General features: G+C 41.9%; 1 pseudogene; it reads left to right on the top strand.

Annotated features, from left to right (window-relative positions):
- The first annotated feature begins 308 nt into the window (after positions 1–308).
- LOC134375906 (large ribosomal subunit protein eL24-like) lies at positions 309–22,931 on the top strand (annotated as a pseudogene).
- Positions 22,932–25,825: the final 2,894 nt, after the last annotated feature.

Below are 25,825 nucleotides of genomic sequence, written 5' to 3' on the forward strand. Positions count from 1 at the left end.
AAACTGGATTCTGGTCCTGGATGTACCCATCCTGGAGCCTCCCTTTGCTGGAGGGTGCTTGCGTGGCTCAGTCAACAGTCTCCGAGCGACAAACTCTGCTCGGAGTCCTGTGATTGTTTTGCATCGCAGCTGGTCACGGTTGGTCGCAGTCCGCCTGGGTGACCCAGGAACCGGCCTCTGCTGAAGCACACACCTTAGGCAGTGCCAGGGCCGGGACATCTCCAGGGGGGGGTCAGGGGCGTGGAGGGAAGTGCTGGCCGGCGACGAGGGGCCCCGCACGCCGGCAGGGGCGGGAGGGGCGGTCAGGGATGGGGAGGACCCGCGGCAGCGGCGGGGCCCGGGCGGGGCGGGGCGGGGCGGGGCGGGCGCTGCACCTGCTCCGGGCGGCTGCACTCGGCTCGCGGCGGCGCGGGCCGCGGACGGCTCGGAGGTGCTCGGCGCAGGTCAGACGCCCGCGGGGGGCAGGGGGTTGGCGGGGAGGGGCACGGACGGGGAGGGGCGGGAGGCGGCCGGAGAGCCCTAGTGTCGCGGAAGCCCACCTGAGAGTCCCCTCGGGGATGGGAGTGGGCGCGCCGCACGGCCCCCACCGCTGCCCCGCGCGGCCCTGGACGCCCTGGGACGAATGCAGTGTGACCGGTGTCCCCAGCGAGTGGGGTCGACCGCGTTGTCCGGCGAGAGGAAGGCGTAAGCCCCTGGAGGGTCCGAGGACCCCGCCCGCGGTGACGAGCGCGTGTGGCCCGGGAGCCCGCGAGCTGTTTTCGGTGTGCTCGCATGTCTGTGGGTCCCTGCACCCCGGCTGTCTGTCCTCGTTAGCTCCTACCCACAAATACACGAAGCAGACACTTTGCTTAGGCCGGCAAGCTTGGAATCTAGTAATACGAGGTGACTGAGAAGCATGTCGAGCCGTTGCTCTGCTTCCGCTAGTGGAGCAGTGGACAGACAGGGACGTCCGAGCAGAGGGGTGAGACCAGCAGCGGGAGGGGCGGCTGGAGTCGGTGACCGCGTCTGGGTCCAGAGGGCTGAGCTCTGCAGATGCGACCCAGCACTAGACGGGAGAAAGACGTGTGTTCCATGCAGCGAAACCTAGCGCTTTGCGAGGTAGATATCACTTTAGAATATGAGGGCAGGCGCCTCTCCTAAAAGGCCATTTCCTTAGAAATGGTCTTTGGCCATTTTCCTCTTCACCCACCCACCACTCTGGCTCATTAAGTGGCATATCGTTCTAAGAGGACAGGCCTGCAGCACTTTACCTGTAATTTTACATGCCTTTTACAGGTAGCATGTCTTGTTTGCAAGAAACGCGTACTGTTTTTAACAGAGGTGCCATATGCTCGCATTCGATGTAATCTGGGTTTTGTACCACGACAAGCACGATGGGGGAGAATCATGATACATTATGAGATCTGGGCCCAGTGCCGCTTCAGACTTATTTCTTCATGACAGAGTTTCTTGGCTTAATAACGATATGGTCACCCTCTGTTCCTAGAGTTTCTGGAAAAGATAAGAAACTGATATAAAGGCTGTATTGAATACAGCCCCATGGTTTTACAAGAGGGAGTGGCTGAGATAAGCAGAGGGTGCAGGATTATCTCTGGTTGTGCATTATTTGATTTGGTATTACAGGAGCCGAGCATTCAATTGCCTTCTTTCTAAAGATCTTTGATTTCCTCTCACCTCTTCCACAAAAGGTGGAATCACTACCACCACTTATTCTCCCTTATATTCTGTGGGTTCCTGCCTCACCCTTCTGGTAGATGTTGGTTGTGAAAGACAAGGTAAAGCTATTGACTCACATCTGGCACCAGTTATTCTATTTGGGGTCTCCCCAGTATGTTCTTGGCTGTGGCTCTGGCTTAAATAGCAAATGACAGTTTGAGATAGGAATTGGCAAGGGCTGGAGGAGAAAAGCGGTAAAAAGAAGGACTTCTGTTCCTTATCACCTTACCACCTTCAAGGTAACATCAGCTGCCATGCTGAACGGTTCAAAGTACGGATATTACCTATGTGAGATATAATCAAAGGATTATCTCTTTTTCTCAACTGCGTTTGGGTAATGCATTTAGATAGTTTTACCATATGTCGAACCACTCCCATAACCAAAGTCCCTGCTATTGCAAAAATTTTTATTGTGGGCAAGAGAACTGAAGTCACTGGTGTGTCATCAACTAATGGGTGCATATGTAGACTCAGTTAATATCTATATTTTTATCTATGGACAGGTCATAAGACACATACTAAATTACTCACAATGCTAGACCATAATGAGTCTCAGCAGAGGCCACAGATACGTGCTGTGATCCCCACACTTCATCTGAAATCCTAGCTTTTACTCTTTTAACCCCAGCCCTCGCCCCCAAACCTTCACTGGAACTAAAAACACAAAGAGACGATTTGAATTTTAGCTGGTTTTATTTCTCTTATCTGTTCTCTTGTGTAAAAATTAAGTTGGGGCTGGCCAGTTAGCTCAGTTGGTTAGAGTGTGGTGCTGCTAAGACCAAGGCCCAGGAATCAATCTCTGTACCAGCCAGCTGCCAAAAATAATAATAATAACAATTTAAAATAAATAAATTAATAAAAATTAAATGGCCACAAGGTGCAGTGTTGGAAGGAGAAGGAAAATCAAAAGAACTATAAGTCTCCTGTACACGATGCCAAATTAAACTCGTTTTAATAAATAACATGGCTTATTAATAATAAGAAACATATCAAAGCACTCCCTCTTGATTCTCATGGCCAGGAAATGATATTATAACCCATTATCAATGTCTTGCTGGTCGTCAAATCATAATCGGGTTTTACAGAGCACAGGGTGATTTCTGTTAGCAACACTGTGAGGTAAGAGCAGTATCCCTATTTCATAAATGCAGGAGATGAAACAGGGCCATTGCTTATCTGGCCCAGGGTTACCCAGCTGTTAAATGGCAGGGCCAGAACTCAAACAAGCATTTCCTCCAGAACACCACAGCTCCCTCCAAGTTGTCTGCTGTTGTAGTTGTTGATCGTTTATTTAATCTTGTGGTGAAGGATTTCTGATGTGTTTTTCCTGAACATGTATTTAATATATTCTCTGACTCTCTTAGAATCTAAATTTAGAAACACTCTTGTACAGTATATTTCATGCGCATCTTTGTACAATGGAATCACAAAAATATTTTAGATCTGGGTATATAGCCTTATAGATGATCAAGTCCAATCTTGTTTTTCAAAGAAGAAAATGGGTTTTAAGAAAAATTAAGCAAGTGCCCCATGTTGCTTCCACAAATCTACTTCATTGAAAAACTACAGCTAAAACCTAGAAAAATTACAGCTAAAAACAATCTCCTGATGTTCAGATTTTTGCTCTTTCTGGCATATGGTCCCTTGAGAATTTCCTGAATATGTCTATCAAGTGACTTATTTTGATTTATTCTATTGGTTTGAGGTCTGTGACAGCAAACCATAGCCTCCTCGAATCCTGGACTCACGTACTTACAGATCTTTCTGTTCTAACAGGCAAGTTGCCTTATTTGTCGGGCACACTATATTATCCTAGCACAGTGTCCATAGTAGGCTCCCTCTACACACACACACACACACACACACACACACACACACACACACACACACACACACACACATCTTATATGTCAAATAAATGTTTGAACAAATAGGAGATGTCATTGGAATTTCCTCCAGCTAAAAGTAGCAGAAAACACTACAGTGGCTTAAACAAGAGAGGAATTGGCTTTTCTCACATACTAGGAGTCTGGAGGTAAGAAGTTTGGTACTGGGAAATCTGTCCCTGAATGTCATCTTGAACAAGTTCCTCCTGCCTTCCTGAACCACCAGCCTTAGCATGTGACTTTCAGCCTCACCTCACTGAGCTGCTTACCTCTTGTATTTCAGCAGAAAGGACAGAAAGCATGTATCAGCTAAGTCTGTCCTTTTTTATATAATAAATAATAATAATAACAAGAGCTTTCCTGGAAGCTCCACTCAGTACGTTTCTTATATATCATTGTCCAGAACTATGTCCCAAAGCCACTGCTAACTGCAAGGGAGTTTGAGAAAATCTAATGTTTTAGTTGGACATGTTGCCAATACAACAAAATAGGAATTCTGTTAATAAGAAAGAGGGAGAATAGATATTGGGTAGGCAACTAGCAGTACGTGCCATTGTATGGTTATGAGTCATAGACTCTTAGTTTATAAATAGGTTGGTTTTTTATTTTTATTTGTTTTACTAAAAAGCAATAGATAATGCAGTGAGTCTAGAAGAACTTTCTAAATTGTAGATTCCTACAAATGCTGATTATTTAGATCTGGGACAGGTCTGTAAATCTGAATTATAGACTGGCACTACAGGTTATTTGAATGCAGGTGGTTACAGGACCACATTTTGAGAAACGCTGAATTTGGGGTAGTTTAGCAGAGGCACCTTCATTTATTTCCAATAACTTTCTGCTTCACTCCTCTTGAGGCTATTTACTTTCTTCTTAAATTTTCTACTTTGACCAACATAAATCAATATATAGTCTTAGAAGTCATTAGTTTTTAAAAGTTTTTATTGAGTTTATACTGACTACTTTCGATACTTTTTGGCTGCATTTTTCTGATATTTACCACCATTTTTCTAAATAACATGCTGATACTGGCCATTTCTTTTTTCTACTTCTCGATAACATCCAGCGACATCCTACCTTTGTGGATGAGGGTTTAGCTCTTTACACCCCATCATTCCATCTCACATTCACTCTCCTTTCTTATAAGCTCCCAATATGGTTATATCCCAGTTTTTTAATATGCCAATGTTTAGTGTTTATATTATTATGTCTATGTAAATATTATTCCCAACTGAGCCATGTGATATACACTTCCTTTCTTAACCAGCCTTTTTTAAACCTGGAGTTAGGAATTGCTACGTTTTCTTTGGTTACTTAGTTTTCCTCTGTTTTTTCTGTTCTCTCTGAACCTTACTGTATGAGTCCATTTTTGTTGCTTGTAACATAAATACCTTTTTATGTCACCTCCTCTTGGAGGATGCTACCTCCTCAAATTTGATGGTATGGAACAACTGTAAGGAAATGGACTTCAAAGATCTCAAACTACTAAGACTCTAAGAATTTCTATGAGTGGAGACTCCCCATATCACCATACTAAATATGTAGTTATGTGTTAAGTTATCACCAACTGCCCTGCATCGGGCTCCATTTTGGCCGCTGTTCTCTGAATTCGCGTCTCTCCTGCTCCATGCCGTGAATGCAGTACCCTTCACGTCCCTCCTCTCTCTTTGATCTGGACCCCACTTTGATCCAAACCTTCTCTTTGATGTATTCCAATGTCATTTTTTTGCCTCCTCCTCCTAACTTTATCTACCATCTGGTAAATTTTATACAAAGCACCATGTTGTACTAATTTCAGAATACCTACCCTGCCAATCAAACCTGACTCAGAGCCAGGATGAAAGTCCCTCTCATCTGGCTGTTCTTGAGCTCATTCCTGCTTTGGTCTCACTAAAACTGTTTATTGTTACATGGGAGGCTCTAGAACAAGAACTAAACTACATTATATAGCAATGATCTCTAGATTACTGTTTCTCAATCATTACCGCTAATAGGATCTGTACTCCCAAGGATGTGGAGGCTTGGCTGAGAACAGCCTGGCATAAACTGAAGTCTCTTTTAATGCTAAATATTTATGCTACCCCAAAATACATCAATATCTGTTTTATCATGAAAATCATTTTTCCCAAAATCTTCAGGTAAAATTGATACTCCAGGATGATGTACCATGTTGGTCCTGTGATTTCAGATATCCTTTGAGGGGAGAGGGGCTCGCCATACACCAGTCTATGAGGCACAGTAGTAGGTGTGATCAAAGGACTTCGCTAGCTTTAAAAATTATATGAAAAAAGTGATGGTGACAGCAACCTTACCAATGACTAGATTTAGGAGAGAGTGTCCTCATGACTCAGGATTAATGCTGTTACATCAATTCAGTTCAGTTCAAGAACTATATTACATATCAAGCTTGTGCTAGGTCATGAGAAGTTTACAATGAAGAAGAAAATATCTCTGCTTTTGAGGAACCTATAGACTAATCGTCAAGACATATATAAGAATGTAATTTTAATATAACACATTAGCTGATAAAAATCAAGGTATGTACAAGGTACTATAGAAGGACACCTAGCCCAGCCTGGAGGTTCACAGAGGCTTTCTAGAGGAGACAAGACCTCAGTATTGAAAACTGAGTGTAAAGGTGAGTCAGGTGAAGAGAAATGAGAAGGGCATATAAGGTGGAGGGACTAATATGGGCAAAGGGTACACTGTAAGGCTTGTGTTAGGGAGAGATGGGAGGTGAGGCTGGAGAGGAGCCAAGCCTTGATATTTGCAATGCAAAGTGGTGTGGGCCACCACCTTCATGTGGTGTTTAGCCGATGAAATTGTCTACATTCTGTAGTAGTACAGCAGTCCTGCTTATCCACAGTTTCACTTTCCATGGTTTCAGTTACCCATGGTCAACCACAGTCCAAAAATATTAAATGGAAAATTCCAGAAATAAACAATTCAGAAGTTTAAAATTGTGCACCATTCTAAGTAGCGTGATGAAATCCTGTGCCATCAGATTAACTGTGGTGGTATTGCAGGGCTTGTGTTCAAGTAACCCTTATTTTACTTCTATTACAGTATATTGTTATAATTGTTCTATTTTATTACTAGTTATTGTTGTTAGTCTGTTATTGTGCCTAATTTATACATTAAACTTTATCATAGGTATGTATGTATAGGGGAAAACATAGGGTTTGGTACCATCAGCAGTTTCAGGCGTCCACTGGGGGGTCTTAAAATGTATCCTGAGGAGAAGGGAGACTACTGTACAGTGGAAGTTATGCTGTAGGTAGATGACTCTGGACCCAGGGTGGATGAAAGATGCATGGACAGCAGAACCAGAGGCACCACAGCTGCCCAGGAAAAAGAGAGTGAGACCCTAAAGGACATATTTTTGCAGTAATACAAGGGTACTTCAAAAAGTTCGTGTTAAAGTAGAATTAAAAGACAATGCAAATACTTCCAGGAACTTTTTGAAGTAAATTCTTAGAAAGAATATCAGAATGTTCAGGGAAGCAAAATAAGCAGAATTTTCAGTGTCTTGACGAACTGGGACACTGCAGGAAATGGTGAGGGAAGAAGAGAGAAGTCCAGATGACTCCCAGGAATCTGGCTTCATGAGTGACTGGGTGTTAAGTTGTCACCCAAATTTGGGATATGAGAAGAGAAGCCAATCTGGTGGGGAAGGAAGATGGTGAGTTTAGTTTTGGACATGCTGACTTTGTGGTGTCTAAGAAACATTTTTGTGTTTACATGTGTGTCTGTGTATTCATCAGGTTGTTGGACGAGGTCAGGATACAGATAAAGTTATGGGAGTCATCAGCATGCAAGTGGTAATTAATCCATGGGTGTGTATGTGTTCTTGCAAGGAGAAGAGGTTAAGAGAATTAAGGGCTTGCACGTCACAAGCAGGACAGTTGAGTGACATGGAAGGCCACTTTGTTCACTAATATAAGTGCTGAACAAGTTCATAGATGTTGCAGGCAGGAAGGAAGGAAGGAAGGAAGGAATCTGTAGGCCTGAGCACTTTTTCTAAGAATTGGAGAAGACAGAGAGCCCGAGCCTTAGAGAAATGTTCCTAGTGTCCTGGCATCTTGGAAATCTGCTGCAATGACCTTGAAGAGATCTTTCAGTTATTATCGCCCTTGAGAATTCTGAACTGAATGTATTCTTTGGCTTGCCTGAGTTGGGGATAGTGTTAATTACTGAAAAGTATATGGGGTTTTTTTCTTGTTGCTTGAAAAATAAGCCAAACTTTCAAGTGCAGAGATGCCCCCTTTTACTCTAATGGGTGCTGAAGTGGCAACTGGTAACTGCTTCTTCGTAGGTGATATCCATAACCTTAGTTGCATTCTCCCCTCACCATGACTGAACTCACTGTAATTTCAGCAAAGACATAAAGGGATTTTAGAACTAGGAAGGGCCATAGAGATTTCTTCTTCCAAACTACCCATTTAACAAATGAAGTAATTGTGACTCAGACATTTAGCTGGGCTAGGTGCCCCTCCTCTGTGCACTTTATACATACCTTGATTTGTATCACTCACCATGTCTTATTAAAAGATTTTATGTGCTTGATCAAGGTCACAGAGTGATTTCATAGCAGAACTCAGGCTAGAAATCAGGTCTTCTGACTCAGAGGCCAGTGCTCTTTTTAGATATTGAGAAAGAATGGAATTTAGCCCAGATTTGTTCTTCAGTCTTTGATTCAAGATTCTGGTAAGACTGCCTGATTTTCAAGACAGTTTAAAAGAGGCAATAAAGAAAGGCCCAGAGCAAGACAGTTTAAAAGAGGCAATAAAGAAAGGCCCAGAGCAAACACCAGCCCCTCTGTGAGACCTTCTCAAATATTCTGGTGAGTTACACACTTTCTGTTCTGTGTGCCCAGGGATTGCTACCAGTGAATCTGATGACATTCATCTTTCACAAGTATACAGGTCTCTACTAGGCTATAAGCTCCTTGAGGGTAGGGATCATCTCTAATTCGTTTTACTATTTCCTCAGCACCCAGCAAAATCTTGTATTTAATTGGCTCACATGAAAGAAAAAAAGAGCAGGGCTGAGACCATCTTCTGCTTAGGAACCAAACCGGGCAGGGAGGTAACTGAGCTCTTGCTCATGGTAATTCTGTCCCATGCTGTGGTGCAGTCATTAGAGGTTCAGACTCTTATTCTGGTCTTACTCTTTCTTGTTCCAAAGAACCACCTAACAAGGAAATAACAAAGACGGTAGTAGCTGCCAAAATTTTAAAAGGGTGATGGACTCCAGACCTACGTAGGCCTCTCAGGCTGCCGTAGAGCAGGGATATGCCTTGACTTAAGTTCAGGACTACAGCACAGTCACATCAGCCTGTGGGCAACAGAGGGCTTTCAACACTGCTCCTTGTGCTTCCCCTGAATTCTGTTACTAAGCAGCTCATAGAAGAGAAACAGGTATTAACCTTGTAATTAGCAGAGTGATAGAAGGCTGAGTCAGGCAGGGTTGGCTGTACTCCAAAGTAAACTCAGGCCAGAAGCTATCTGAGTGTTCCTGCTGGCAAGGACAGATTCAGAAAGTACAAGAACCATGTTCTGCAGTAAATTAATATGCTCTGATTGCCCCAGAACCTACTTTTCTACTGACCACACACCCCATTTCCATTCAAAAGCTATGCTCAGCCGCTACCCTCTCCAGGATGAGATGATGTTAAGCGGTAATTTTCTTTTCCCTTTGGGGTCAGCTACTCAAAAACAAAGGACAGTAACCTTAGTTCAACAAGTATACTCCTAGGAGAGAAACCCAAGTTTCTCCCCTATTAATTTTCAGAATAGGTATAAGAGCATCAGACTAGAGAGGAAACTAACATTTATTAAACATTTATTCTAGTCAGTAGCTGGACATTTTCAGTTAATCCTTACAAGATCCCCCCAGGGTAGTTATTACTGTCCCTATTTTAGAAGACAGATTGAGATTCAGAGAGGTTAGGGAACTTGTCCAAGGTCTTACCCGTAGAAGTGGCAAAACCAGGATTGAACTTAGGTCTGATACTCCATAGGTCATGTTCTTTCTATTATGTGACTATATTCTCCCTTAAAGGAAAGTTTAGGAACCTAGTTTTCTTCAGGCCAATAGGAAATAGAAAGCATCTGAACTAATATAACACTTAGGTCATTTCTAACATGGGACAAAATTACCATCTATAATCTTTCTTTTATTTCCTCAGGCCCATGTGTGAGTTGATTTATATTCTTTCCCAGGACTGTTAGGCACATAGGACCACAATGTCTGTTTGACTTGACTTTCAAGTATACTCTTTTGGTCAGTCCTAATCTAACACAATTTCAGGGTTTCGTGCATTCCACCCATGGAAGAGAATGACACATGGTCTTTCTTGGTAAAGAAGGTGGGGATAGTAGGTAAAAGGGAGTAAGAAACATTAGCTCAACTCCTACTGTATGAGTGATTGGCTATGACTGCCTCTCAGCCTTTGTGAGTGCTATTTGCTCTTCCTGGAACTCCACCCACACTACCTACCTAAATGCTTCCTTGTTTTTCAAGGAAGCTTTCAGGACACTACCATCTATAATCTTTCTTTTATTTCCTCCAGGGTGAATAGAAAGAAATCCTCCCTTTATTTTAATAACACACTGTACACTCTAGTATTTATTATATATATCATAATAGTTTAATTAATCGTCTTCATCACAGTTTGAGCTGGTTATAGGCAAGACCCTTCTCTGAAGATTACTACTTTCAAGAATAGAGGGGTAGGTTCGGATCCCCATACTGGCCAGCTGCCAAAAAAATATTTCCAAAAAAGGAATAGAGGAGTAGACAGGTGCCAAGACAATCTGATGGAGGGAAAGAATGCAGACAGCCCTCCCCAACTTATGATGGTTCAACCTACAATTTTTCAACTTTACGATGGTGGGAAAGCAATACACATTCAGTAGAAACTATACTTCAAGTACCCATACAACCATTCTGTTTTTCACTTTCAGTACAGTATTCAATAAATTACATGAGATATCCAATACTTCACTATAAAATAGACTTTGTGGTAGGTGATTTTGCCCAACTGTAGGCTAAGGTAAGTGTTCTGAGTATGTTTAAGGTAGCCTAAGCTAAGCTATGATGTTTGGTAGGTTAGGTATATTAAATGCATTTTTGACTCATTATATTTTCAACTTGCAATGGGTCCACCAGGATGTAACCCCACCATAAGTCAAGGAGCATCTGTAGTCTTTTCAACAAATGGCTGGAACACTTGGATATTCACATGCAAAAGAATGAAATTGGATCTCTATCTCACACCATATACAAAAGCTAATTCAAAATGGATCATAGACATAAATATAAGAGCTAAAACTAGAGAATGCTTAGAAGAAAACATAGGAGTGAATCTTCATGACCTTAGGGTAAGCAACAGTTTTTTGGATAAGACACCAAAAGCACAAACAAAAAAACAGATAAATTGGATTTCTTCAAAATTAAAAGTGTCTGTGCTTCAAGGATGCCATCAAGAAAAGACAACTCACAGAATAAGAAAAAATATTTGCAAGTTATATATCTGGTAAGGGTCTTGCATCTAAAGTAAAGAACTATTACAACTCGATAATAAAAAGACAAATAACCCAATTAAAAATGGGCAATGGATTTGAATTGGCATTTCTCTAAAGAAGATATACAAATGCCCAATAAGCACATGAAAAGATGCTCAACTTGACTAACCATTAGGGAAACAAAACAAAACAATGGGCTACCACTTCACACATACTAGGATGACTAAAAGATAAAAGACAGACATAACAATTGCTGATAAGGGTGTGGAGAAATTGGAACCACCACACATTGCTGGTGGGATTGTAATATGGTACAGCTACATTGGAAAAGTCAGGCAGTTCCTCAAAATGTTAAACACAGAGTTACCACATGATCAAGCATTCCACTCCTAGATATATACCCATGAGAAATGAAAATGCATGTACACACAAGAATATCTACACAAATTTTTCTAGCATCAATATTTATAACAACCCAAATGCCCATCAACTTATAGATGGATAAACAAAATATGTATATCCATACAATGGAATATTATTTGGCAATAAAAAGGAATGAAGTACTGGTGTGTGCTAGAGCACGGATGAATCTTGAAAACATTATGCTAAGTGAAAGACGTATATTGTATGATTTCATTTATATAAACTTGTTACACTTTCCTCTGTGTAACTGAGATGGAAAAAAGAGAAAGAAAGAATTCACTCAAAGTGCCACCAATGAGGCCTGGAGGAACTGCCACCCACCAGGGGAGCAGCCCCGATTCAAAATCAGCCTTTCTTTTTATTGACAAGACAAGGAAGTTTCGCAAGAAAAATCAGTTGATTCAATCATCAGAGAAGGACATAAAAACAGGCAGTATAAAACTTGTAACAGCAGTAAATTAACAATGTGACATTCCAGAATGTAATTTGTAAAAAGCTAGGTTAATTCACCAACAAACAGCTTGTCCTTAGTAAACATTTTCTTTTCCACATACTTCCTACAGCGATTTTTTTAGCATATTTAAACAGCATTCAAGCAGTTTCCTTAATATATCTTAAGAACAATCAGTAGGTTAAATAGTTAATAATCATTCAAGCCGGAATCAAACCAGGAACCTAAAACAGTCAAAGTACACAATCCCATCCCTAAACAGTGATTAGAATTGATTAGATGCCTTTTGCCAAACTTATCTGTGGACTTTCATCTCCTACTCAAGAGTCTTTTGGCTCATTCATGCATTACCTAAAAATCCTATTCTAAGATCAAAGGAGAATCAAGATTTCTAACCCACTACATTTCCCCCTTTATTATTATTATAAAAATTGGAAGTGATGAGGGAGTCAGAGTCAAAGGTGTTCTGATGAAGAATAGTCAGCATTACTTCAGCTTGATGAGTCTGTTGGAACATGGAACGTAACAGTTTAATCACTATAAGAAAACATAAGATACATAAGACACTAATTCCAGCAATAATCCAAATTCTTATATTTAAACCAGAAAACCAATGGGTAGGATTAAGCCAATGGGCCAAATCATTTAAATGATTAATAGTAATCTTTTGAGCTTCTTCTTGAAGCTGTGTCATTTGTTGTTGAAGTTTGATTATTAAGTTCTGAATATCTCCATGTAAATCAGAATGAAAAGCTCCATGTAAAAGTTTTTTGTACGTCTTTCCATGCAGTGGAGGAATTAAAAGGAATAGAAGTTATACACACAGAGCAATATCCTGCATCACAGTTAAGCTGGCTTCGAGTCCAGAGAGCTTGTTGGTGTTTGCCAATCCAGGTTACGGCTGCCTCTAAGGCATCTAATCTTTGTAAGATTTCTTGGTCAATTTTAGTTTGAGACAGAAATTCAGAAGTTACATTTTGAAAATAATCGTTTACTGTTTGTGCTGTTTGAATAGAATGAGTTAAGGCCATGACTACAGTAGCTGTGGTAGCATTCACAGCCATTATTCCAATTATGGTGGAAGTAATTGAGCTAAAGCAAGGTCATGGGGACACTAATCCCATACAACTGGTATCCTTATAAGAAGAGGAACTTTACACACAGACACACACAGAGGAAAGACCGTGTGAAAACACAGGGAGAAGACAGCCATCTACAAGCCAGGAAGAGAGGCCTCAGAGGAAATCAACCCTGGCAGCACCTTGACTTTGGACTTCCAGAACTGTGAGAAAATAAACTTCAGTTGTTTAAGCTCCCCAGTGTGTGGTACTTTGTTACAGCAGCCCTAAGCAAGCCAATACAGATTTTGGTACCAGGAAATAGGGTTCTGCTGTAACAAATACCTGAAAATGTGGAAGTGGCTTTGGAACTGGGCAATGAGTACAGGCGGGAAGAGTTTTGAGGTGCCTTGAAGAGACTGTTGGTAGAAATATGGACATAAAAGGTGATTCTGGTGAGGGCTGGGAAAGAACAGAGGAGAGCTAGAGAGAAAGCTTCTATCATCTTAAAGAATACACATATCATCATGAACAGAATGTTGGTAGAAACATGAAGAATGTTAAAAGTACTTCTGATGAGATCTCAGACAGAAATGAAGAAAATGTTATTAGAAACTAGAAGGAGGGCCTTGTTATAAAGTTGTAAAGTGGCAAAGAATTGTTATAAAGTGGTTGAATTGTATTCTAGTGTTTTGTGGAAAGAAGAACTTGTAAGTGATGAACTTGAATATTCAGCTGAGGAGATTTCTAAGCAAAGCATTGAAGATGTGTCCTGGTTTCTCCTTGCTGCTTATACTAAAATGTGAGAGGAGAGAGATAAACTGAAAAAATTATTTTTAAGAAAAAAGGAAACAAAACTTGAAGATTTGGAAAATTCTCAGCCTATCCATATTGCAAAAAATGAGAAAGCCTGTTCTGGAGAGAACATCAAGGGTATGGCTGAACAACCTCCTCTAAAAAGATTTCCAATGTGACTCATGGATCCAACCAACCATCTCAGCAAAAGTCAGGAATAGAGATGCATTTGTCCAGGAACATCTGTGGAGGACCCTCTTGTATAATGGCTTAGAACCCTGGGAATTGCATGGGAGGCCAGCCACGTTATTGAGAATTATACCAGCACACATTCTGCCAGTTTGGATTGAAGGGGACAGAAATGGGAAGAAATTGAGGTCGGCTGTCAGACTTTTGGAATTCTGCAGGACTGACCAATAGAGCTATATGGCTGTGAACACGTTATCCTTCAAGAAAAGGGGAGAATGACCCTGAAGGCTATTCAGAGGTCTGTAAGGCTGCCGCTGCCACCTCAAGCCCAGAGGGGCAGGACTGTCTGTACCTCCATTTCAGAGGGTGGGTCCACTTCCAGTGTTTCAGAAGGCAGGTCCATCTCCTTAGTTTCAGCCGGTCAAGCTGCCCCAGGATAGAGGGGTCAGGGCCACTGCCAGGCAGGCCCAGACAACAGAACATCATGCCAAAGAGGATTATACTCAAGCCTTAAAATCAAATGGAATTTGCCCTGCTGGGTTTCAGTCTTGTTTAGGACCCATGACCACCTTCTTCTTTCCAATTTCTCCCTTTTAAAATGGTAATGTCTGTCCTATGCCTGGCCTATTTTGGAAGCAGATAATTCCTTGTCTGGTGTTAAAGATTCACAGCTAGAGAAGAATTTTGCCTCAGGATGAATCATACTTCAAGTCTCGCCCATACCTGATTTAGATGATACTTACATGAGATTTTGGACTTAGAGTTAACGTTCAAATGGGTTGACTTTTGGCACTGTTGGGGTGGAGTGAATGTATTTTGCATTTGAGAAGGACATGAATTTGGGGGGACCAGAGGGTGGGGTATTATGGGCTGAATTGTGCCCTCTCTCCAAATTCAAATGCTAGTCCTAACTCCCAGTACATCAGGATATGACTGTAGTAGGATCTTTAAAGAAGTAATTAAGTTAAAATGAGGTCGGGCCAACCCTGCAACGCACTCGGGAGAGTGCAGCGCTGGGAACACAGCAGCGCTCCCGCCATGGGTTCGGATCCTATACAGGGATGGCTGGTGCGCTCACTGGCTGGTGCGCTCACTGGCTGAGCGCAGTGCGGCCGGTCACCAAAAAGACAAAAAAAAAAAAAAAAAAAAAAAAGGGTTTTCAAGATGGCGGCGGCTGCGGCGGCTGGCGCGGAGTAGCTGAGGTAGAAAAGGTGGCCACTGGGCCTCAGGAGGCCGGGAAACTTGTGGACCTTTCTCTGGCCATCTCTTAAGGGAGGACTGCTGCTGCTGGCCGGTCGTGGGGGCTCAACGCCACTTTGCCCCCGGCAGGAGAGGCTGCCTCATTTACAGGCAACAGCTTTGAAGTGTGGAGCAGGAAAAGAACTGATTCTTAGCTGCAAAAGTGAGTCTTGAAACAGGGAACACGGCGCCAGGGCTGCTGTGGATGCAGCCACGATCCCGGAGGCTGGGGCCGCACTGAAGGCGGCCAGCTGCCCTATCCAGGATTCGAGGTTTCAGGCCGGCATTAAAGAAGACTCCTGGGAGCGCCCGAGCGGCGCCGCGACTGAACAGCCCGAGGCGGCAGCGCCGAGAACACGGAAGGCAACAAACCAGAGACAGAGCAAGCGCCCGACCTGGCACAGCACTGTGAGTGATCCCTGGCACAGCTCTGTTCGGGGGGTGGATGCCCACGCGGCTGCCCGCCTGCACCACCAGGCCACTCACTGCCCCGGTGCTGCCTCCATTTTCCCAGGTGCGGGCAGCTCCGCCCTGCTCGGCCATCACTGAGCCCATTTGCTTGGCCTGGCACGGGGCTTTCCGGACCCTGCCGGCCGACCTCCTCTCCCACTCCCTCCACGGTTCTCTGGCAGGGCTGGGGGTGTGGGGCGTCCCGACCAGTTTTGGGAGGGCTAGGAAGTACGGGCGGGCCGACTGTCACTCCACCACACCCTGGACTCCGGCCCCGGTAAACTTCCTGTTACTGGGAGGCAGATACCATCTCTGCGACCACCAGTTTGGAAAAAAGCCTAACGAATTTCTGGTTGGGAATAGTGTGGTAGGAGAGTTCCCAGGTCCGCTTGAACCTGCCGGAGAGCAGGCTGCAGGCGGGCACTAGACTCGGTTTATACCGGGGGGATACAAAGGTGAACAAGACCCGAGAAAGATCTACACAGTGCTACAAAGGCACCCAGAGAGACTGGTCGTCTGTGCCTAGCAGAAACCTGGTAGACTTCCTGGGCGAGGCGGTGCTGAGCAGGGTCTTGAAGGCCCAGCTGATAGACGAGGGGTGCAGAAGACACGCCCCAACCCAGCACAGTGTGCACAGAGGGGGGAGACGCGCGGCCAAGGAGGCGGAGACTCGACAGAAACCACACACCCGGTGGGGTCGCCACTGCACGATCTAACAGCCTGGGCCAGAGCACACTGAACGGGGAGAAGTCCTGTACAGAAAGTGAAAGCTCAACAGAGATCACACACCCTGTGGTACGTGATCCACCAGCCCAGCAGAGTACAAGCTGACCAGAAAGGTGGATCCCCGGAGAAGCCCAAGACCCGAGGCAACCACACACACAAGACACTAGAGGCCAACTGAGCAGTCACGGCGGGAGCCATACCAAATTGGCAACCACAGCAACATCCTAGTTAGTCATTAGTCTTAAACCGGTGGACTGTGAAACCCCCTGCCACAATGAATAAACACCAAAAAAAAGACACCAGAAATACAAAAAATCAAGAAAGTACACCACCAAAAGTTAATAAATCTCATACTCTAGATCCTATAGAACAAGAAGCCCTTGAAATAACTGATAAGGAATTTCGAGTGATAATTCTAAGGAAACTGAATGAGATACAAGAAAACTCAGCTAGACATCATGATGAAATGAGGAAAAGTATACAGGATCTGAAAGAGGAAATATACAAGGAAATCAATGTCCTGAAAAAAAATGTAGCAGAACTTGCTGAACTGAAGAAGTTATTCAGCGAAATAAAAAACACAACGGAGAGTTTAACCAGCAGGCTTGTCGAAGTTGAAGAGAGAACCTCTGAACTTGAAGATGGGCTGTTTGAAATAACACAAGCAGACAAAAAGAAAGAAAAAAGAATCAAGGACATGGAAGAAAATCTGAGAGAGATATCAGACAACCTCAAGCGCTCAAATATCCGAGTCATGGGTATTCCAGAAGGGGAGGAAAATGGAGATTCCATTGAAAACATATTCAACAAAATAGTGGCAGAAAACTTCCCAGGTATAGGAAAAATCACAGATCTTCAGATCCAGGAAGCTCAACGATCTCCAAACGTATTCAACCCAAAAAGGCCTTCTCCAAGACATGTCATAGTCAAATTGGCAAAACTCAGAGACAAAGAGAGAATCTTAAAAGCTGCAAGAGAGAAGCGTCAAATCACCTATAAGGGAGCCCCAATCAGGTTAACATCAGACTTTTCATCACAAACCCTAAAAGCTAGAAAGGAATGGGATGATATTTTCAAAATACTAAAAGACAAAGATTGCCAGCCAAGAATACTCTACCCTGCAAGGCTATCCTTCCGAAATGAGGGGCAAATAGTATATTTCTCAGACAAACAAAAACTGCGGGAGTTCACTACCACAAGACCACCCTTACAAGAAATCCTCAAGGGAGTACTGGGTTTGGTTCCTGAAAAATAACTACCACTGCCATAAAAACCTAAGAAAAATCTAAACCCGCTAGTACAATAAAAATGGCATTCATGAAGAGAAAACAAGCTAACAAAAACACTATCTACAACCTAAGGAACCAACAAACAAAGAAACCAAACAGTAAATCAGAAAGCAAGGAACAAAAGACACCTAAGACAACCAAACAACCAATAAAATGCTAAGAATAAATCAACACCTTTCAATAACAACTCTTAATGTTAAAGGCTTAAATTCCCCAATTAAAAGACACAGACTGGCTGACTGGATCAAAAAGCAGGACCCAACTATATGCTGCCTACAAGAGACCCACCTCACCCATAAAGATTCACACAGACTAAGAGTAAAAGGATGGAAAAAGATTTACCATGCAAACAGAAAAGAAAAACGAGCTGGAGTGGCTATTCTTATATCTGACAAAATAGACTTTAAACTAAAAACCATAAAAAGAGACAATGAGGGACACTACTTAATGATAAAAGGACTGATCCATCAAGAAGACATAACAATCATAAATATGTACGCACCCAATGTTGGAGCAGCCAGATTTATAAAACAAACTCTATTAGACCTAAAGAAGGAAATAGACACTAATACCATAATAGCAGGGGACCTGAACACTCCACTGTCAATATTAGACAGATCATCTAGGCAAAGAATCAGTAGAGAAACACAAGATCTAAACAAGACTCTAGACCAATTGGAATTGGCAGATATCTACAGAACATTCCACCCAACAACCTCAGAATATTCATTCTTCTCATCAGCACATGGATCATTCTCCAAGATAGATCACATATTAGGTCACAAATCAAGTCTCAATAAATTCAAAAAAATTGGAATTATCCCATGTATCTTCTCAGACCACAATGGATTAAAACTAGAAATTAATAACAAACAAAACTCTGGAAACTATACAAACACATGGAAATTAAACAGCATTCTACTTAATGACATATGGGTCCAAGAAGAAATCAAGCAGGAAATCAAAAAGTTTATTGAAACTAATGAAAACAATGATACATCATACCAAAACCTGTGGGATACTGCAAAAGCAGTATTGAGGGGAAAATTTATTGCATTAAATGCTCACTTCAGAAGAATGGAAAGATGGCAAGTGAACAACCTAACACTTCACCTTAAAGAACTAGAAAAACAAGAACAATCCAATCCTAAAGTTAGCAGACGGAAAGAAATCATTAAGATCAGAGCAGAACTGAATGAAATTGAAAACCAAAAAACAATTCAAAAGATCAACGAATCAAAAAGTTGGTTTTTTGAAAAGATAAATAAAATTGACAAACCATTAGCATGGCTAACAAAAAAAAGAAGAGAGAAGACTCAAATAACAAAAATTAGAAATGAAAAAGGCGATATTACAACTGATTCATCTGAAATACAAGGAATCATTCGAGACTACTATAAACAACTATACGCCAACAAATTTGAAAATCTGGAGGAAATGGATAAATTTCTGGACACACACAAGCTCCCAAAACTGAACCGTGAAGACGTAGAAAATTTGAACAGACCAATAACAATAAAGGAGATTGAAGCTGTTATCAGAAGGCTCCCAACAAAGAAAAGCCCAGGACCAGATGGATTCACAGCAGAATTTTACCAAACATTCAAACAGGAATTGACACCGATTCTTTACAAACTATTCCAAAAGATTGAAACGGACACAAATCTCCCAAACTCATTCTATGAAGGAAACATCATCCTGATACCAAAACCAGGTAAAGATATAACCAAAAAAGAAAACTACAGGCCGATATCCTTGATGAATATAGATGCAAAAATCCTCACTAAAATACTAGCAAACAGAATACAGCAACACATACGAAAAATTATTCATCACGATCAAGTGGGATTCATCCCAGGGATGCAAGGTTGGTTCAACATACGCAAATCAATAAATGTGATACACCATATTAATAAACTCAAACACAAGGACCATATGATCATCTCTATAGATGCTGAAAAAGCATTTGATAAAGTTCAGCACTCATTCATGACAAAGACCCTCTATAAGTTAGGTATAGAGGGAAAGTATCTCAACATAATTAAAGCCATATATGCCAAACCCACTGCCAATATCATCCTGAATGGGGAAAAGCTGAAAGCTTTTCCTTTAAGAACAGGCACTAGACAAGGATGCCCACTCTCACCACTCCTATTCAACATAGTGTTGGAGGTACTAGCCAGAGCAATCAGAGAAGAGAAGGAAATAAAGGGCATCCAGATTGGAAAAGATGAAGTCAAACTGTCCCTGTTTGCAGATGACATGATCCTATATATCGAACAGCCTAAAACCTCTACAAAAAAACTGTTGGAATTGATAAATGATTTCAGCACAGTAGCAGGATACAAAATCAACACACAAAAATCAGTAGCATTTCTTTTCTCCAATAGTGAACATGCAGAAGGAGAAATCAAGAAAGCCTGCCCATTTACAATAGCCACCAAAAAAATAAAATACTTAGGAATTGAGTTAACCAAGGATGTGAAAAATCTCTATAATGAGAACTACAAACCACTGCTGAGAGAAATTAGAGAGGATACAAGAAGATGGAAAGATATTCCATGCTCTTGGATTGGAAGAATCAACATAGTGAAAATGTCCATACTACCCAAAGTGATATACAAATTCAATGCAATCCCCATCAAAATTCCAAAGACATTTTTCTCAGAAATGGAAAAAACTATTCAGACATTTATATGGAACAATAAAAGACCACGAATAGCCAAAGCAATGCTCAGCAAAAAAAATAAAGCTGGAGGCATAACAGTACCTGACTTTAAGCTATACTACAAAGCTATAATAACCAAAACAGTATGGTACTGGCATAAAAACAGACACACTGACCAATGGAATAGAATAGAGAATCCAGAAATCAACCCTCACACTTACTGCCATCTGATCTTTGACAAAGGCACCAAGCCTATTCACTGGGGAAGGGACTGCCTCTTCAGCAAGTGGTGCTGGGATAACTGGATATCGTTATGCAGGAGAATGAAACTAGATCCATACCTCTCACCATATACTAAAATCAACTCAAAATGGATTAAGGATTTAAATATACACCCTGAGACAATAAAACTTCTTAAAGAAAACATAGGGGAAACACTTCAGGAAATAGGACTGGGCACAGACTTCATGAATACGACCCCAAAAGCACGGGCAACCAAAGGAAAAATAAACAAATGGGATTATATCAAACTAAAAAGTTTCTGCACAGCAAAAGAAACAATTAAAAGAGTTAAAAGACAACCAACAGAGTGGGAGAAAATATTTGCAAAATATACATCTGACAAAGGATTAATATCCAGAATATATAAGGAACTCAAACAACTTTACAAGAAGAAAACAAGCAACCCAATTAAAAAATGGGCAAAAGAGCTAAGTAGGCATTTCTCTAAGGAAGATATCCAAATGGCCAACAGACATATGAAAAAATGCTCAACATCACTCAGCATCTGGGAAATGCAAATCAAAACCACATTGAGATACCATCTAACCCCAGTTAGGATGGCTAAAATCCAAAAGACTATGAACGATAAATGCTGGCGAGGCTGCGGAGAAAAAGGAACTCTCATACATTGTTGGTGGGACTGCAAAATGGTGCAGCCTCTATGGAAAATGGTATGGAGGTTCCTTAAACAATTGCAAATAGATCTACCATACGACCCAGCCATCCCACTGTTGGGAATATACCCAGAGGAATGGAAATCATCAAGTCGAAGGTATACCTGTTCCCCAATGTTCATCGCAGCACTCTTTACAATAGCCAAGAGTTGGAACCAGCCCAAATGCCCATCATCCGATGAGTGGATACGGAAAATGTGGTACATCTACACAATGGAATACTACTCAGCTATAAAAACGAATGAAATACTGCCATTTGCAACAACATGGATGGACCTCGAGAGAATTATATTAAGTGAAACAAGTCAGGCACAGAAAGAGAAATACCACATGTTCTCACTTATTGGTGGGAGCTAAAAATTAATATATAAATTCACACACACACATACACACATACACACACAAACCGGGGGGGGGAGAAGATATAACAACCACAATTATTTGAAGTTGATACAACAAACAAACAGAAAGGACATGGTTGGGGGGGAGGGGGGGAGGGGGGGAGGGAGAAGGGAGGGAGGTTTTGGTGATGGGGAGCATTAATCAGCTACAATGTATATCGACAAAATAAAATTAAAAAAAAAAAAAAAAATGAGGTCATTGGGGTGGGCCTGAATTCAAAATGACTGATGTACTTGTAAGAAGATGAACATTGGACACAGGCACACACAGAGGGAAGACCATGTGAAGACACAGGGAGAAGACCATCTACAAGCCAGTGAGAGAGGCCTCAGAATAAATCAACCCTACCATCACCTTGATCTTGGACTTCTAGCCTCCAGAACTATGAGAAAATAAATTTCTGGTGTTTAAGCCCCCCAGTCTGTGGCACTTTGTTACAGTAGCACTAGCACACCAATACATGCAGTATTTCCATATAATAAAATATTATTAAGCCATAAGAAGGAATAAGTAGTGATACATGCTACACATGGATCAACCTTGAAAACATTATACTGACAGAAAGAGCCAGATTACCAACTTCCAGGATCAGCGAAGGTTATTTGTGGAGATTTCCCCACAGTCTTATAAGGTTTCTTCCCATGACCCTCTCTTTCTTCATCTTTCCTCTTCCCCAGCAGCCACACCAGGAAGGTCGAGCTGTGCAGTTTTGGTGGGTACAAGATCTATCCTGGACATGGGAGGCGCTGCGTCAAGACCTAGGGGAAGATTTCTCAATTTCATTATGCAAAATGCAAATCAGCATTCCTTTCCAGGAGAAATCCTTAGCAGATAAACTGGACTGTCCTCGGCAGAAGAGAGCACAAAAAGTGACAGAAGAACTTCAAAAGAAAAAAGCCCAACATCCAGTCAAATTCCAGAGGGCCACCAGCAGCGCACCTATTGCTGATATAATGGCCAAGAGGAATCAGGAATCTGAAGTCAGAAAGACTCAACAAGAACAAGCTATCAGGGCTGCCAAAGAAGCAAAAACAGCTAAGCAAGCATCTAAAAAGACCACAATGGCAGCTAAGGCTCCCACAAAGGCAGCACCTAAGCAAAAGATTGTGAAGCCTGTAAAGGTTTCTGTGCCCTGAGTTGGTGGAAAATGCTAAGTTGGTGGATCAGATTTTTAAATATAGAGCCAACTATAACTCTAGTTTGTGCTGGATTTTTTGCTCCCATAACAGGCTTGTTGATTGTATTAGTCCGTTTTGTGTTGCTATAACAGAATACCTGAGACTGGGTAACTTATAAAGAACAGAGGCTTATTTAGCTTATGATTCTGGGACAGCTGCATCTGGCATGGGCCTCAGGCTGCTTCTGCTCATGGCAGAAAGCAGCAGGCAGCCAGCAGGTACAAGCAGATCACATGGCAAGAAGAAGCAAGAGCGAGAGAGAAGGGAAGTGCCAGGGTCTTTTAAACAACCAGTTTTCTCGGGAACTAATAGAACGAGAACTCACTCACTACCCCCAATGCCCAGGGACAGCATTAATCCATTCATGAGGGATCCGCCCCCATGACTCAAACTGCCACACTGGGCATCAGATTCCCACATGAGTTCTGGGAGGACAATACATCCAAACTCCATCACTGGTCATAGGTGAACTACAAGTTAAGAATTTAAGAGGTGGGAATTTTTTTTTTAAAGTTCATTTCTCAGGAATAATGTCTTCTAATGTAAGCCTCTTAGTTGGAGAGATATTAAGCAAAATGATGTAAAAAGAACTATATGGGTGAACGCTAGTTTTGCTTGGCTGAGTTGTGTAGAGCACATCACACAGACAGCATTGTCTTAACTTTTTGGTTACATGGTTGCAAGTGCTAGGATGTTACATAGATTTATTTAGTACAAGTTGATTATTAAAAGATGCACTTTCCTGCCATTTGTGTTTGCAGAAAGTAAATTTTCTTGTTAAATTTGTTTTTTCCATGACAGAGACACATTCATTTAAAATAGAAACACAAAACAGAAAGAGCCAGTCACAAAAGACCACATACTGTATGATTCAGTTTATGAACTGAAATACAATGCTATAGTAATATAAAGTAGACTGGCGGTTGCTGCTGGGGATGTGGGCTTTCACTTCATAAACAGACATAATAAATAGTGTTCTTTTCCCTTCTAAACTAAGAGGGAATGAATGATGACATAAGGAAGTGAGAAAGGCAGCCTGATCTCTGTTTCTTTCAGGACAAAAGGAGTGTAGGAAGCTGGCTAGACTAGACCAGCATCTCATTACCTCAGCATTATTGACACTTTGGGCCACAGAATTCTTTGTTTTGGGGCTGACCTGTACATTATAAGGTGTTTAGCAATGTCGGTGGTCTCTACCCACTAGATACCAGTAGCAACGCCACCACCTCCCATTGTGACAAACAAAAATAACCTCCTGCTGGAACCACTGGACTACAGAACTGGATTTAAAGGCTTAACCTTGCAATGTGACAAATCTCTGTTTGCCTGAATTTTAATTATGTGGTTTAAGGCAGGGCAGGCGGTGGAGGAACTTGGCACCCTTTCAAAAAAGAAAATGTAGTGCCGGCCCATGGCTCACTCGGGAGAGCGTGGTGCTGACAACACCAAGTCAAGGGTTAAGATCCCCTTACCGGTCATCTTTAAAAAAAAAATAATAATAATAAAAATAAAATGTGCCCATTTGATATCATGTAGTAAAGGAGGAAGTCAGGGCAGTTCCACATAGAATTGCCAGAATTGTCTTTGGCACCATTTTGGTATGATTCCTGCCATTCTTATGGCACCATAACTGCTTCTCTGGATTTAATAAAGTGTTTTGGCATTTTTTTTTTAACTGCATGAGCCTGCGTGTCCTACCCCATAACATATGTTAACTTAGTATATAGCTGTATGATTCCAAACAAGCCAGGGTATGCTGGATAAAAACAGCCCACAAAGCTTAGTGGCTCATTACAGCAGCTTTATTTCTCTGTCATGCCATGTGCTCATCATGGTTGGTCTTGGGTTGTGCTGCATGGCTCTTCATTCTGGTGTGCAGGCTGATGGAGGAGCCACCAGCATGAACAATGACAGTGTGGTAGAGGGAAACGTGTTCAAGGGAGTCTTGATCTTGCAATTACGTGCTTCAGCCCAGACGTTACATATGGCCAGAACTAGTCCCATGACCCCACCCAACCACAAGGGGCCAGGAAATACAGTCACACCACGTGCCTGGAAGAGAGCCAGAAATGCTTAATGAATAGCATTGGATACCTTCAAAGAACTCTTCCATAACGCCTTCCTCAGTCTTATAGTCATATATCCACACACATGTGTACACCCATGTGAGGAACGTTATCATCATTTCACAAAATAGTCATATTGATGTTGGAGGAGAGAGTCTGGAAGGCTCTCAACCCACCCCACCCTCTTACCAGGTTCTTGACTCTGCCACAGGAAAGAATTCAAGAGCAGAGTCATGGTGGAAGATGAAAACAGGTTTAATGTAACAGATAAGAAATGCATATTTCCCAGAGAAAGTATGGTCTAGCTCCAGACACTGAGCAGGGCCCACAGCAAGTTTAATACAAAAGTAAGAAATACACACTTAAAGTTTAGTAGTACAGCATGCAGCCTGGCTCAAGAGAGTGAGCAGCTGCTTGTTGAAAGTAAGCTTGATACAAAAAGAAAGAATACACACTCCACAGGCAAAGTGTGGACTGGCCTCAAGAAAGTAAGCAAGAGACCTACCTTTTGCAGGGATTTAGCTTTTATAGTTTTGCTATCTAAATACTAATATTCAACTAAGGGGGTAGTTCCCTGTTATGTAACATAGACTTGCACATGCTCAGTTGGTCTCCTTTTGGAGTGTGTTCATTGGTCAAATCCTATCACATGTACTGAACATATTCAAGAATATTCTGTGCTCTTTAGCACCTCTAGTGGAAGGTCATTCAGAGGATAAATTCCACTTTAGTGAGCAAGCTCAGCTACCAGCCCCTTGTGGTCTCAACTTCCCCATGTTGGTGCCAAAAATAGGTCTAACTAAC

This window comes from Cynocephalus volans, chromosome 4 (assembly GCF_027409185.1).
Source record: "Cynocephalus volans isolate mCynVol1 chromosome 4, mCynVol1.pri, whole genome shotgun sequence".
NCBI lineage: Eukaryota > Metazoa > Chordata > Mammalia > Dermoptera > Cynocephalidae > Cynocephalus > Cynocephalus volans.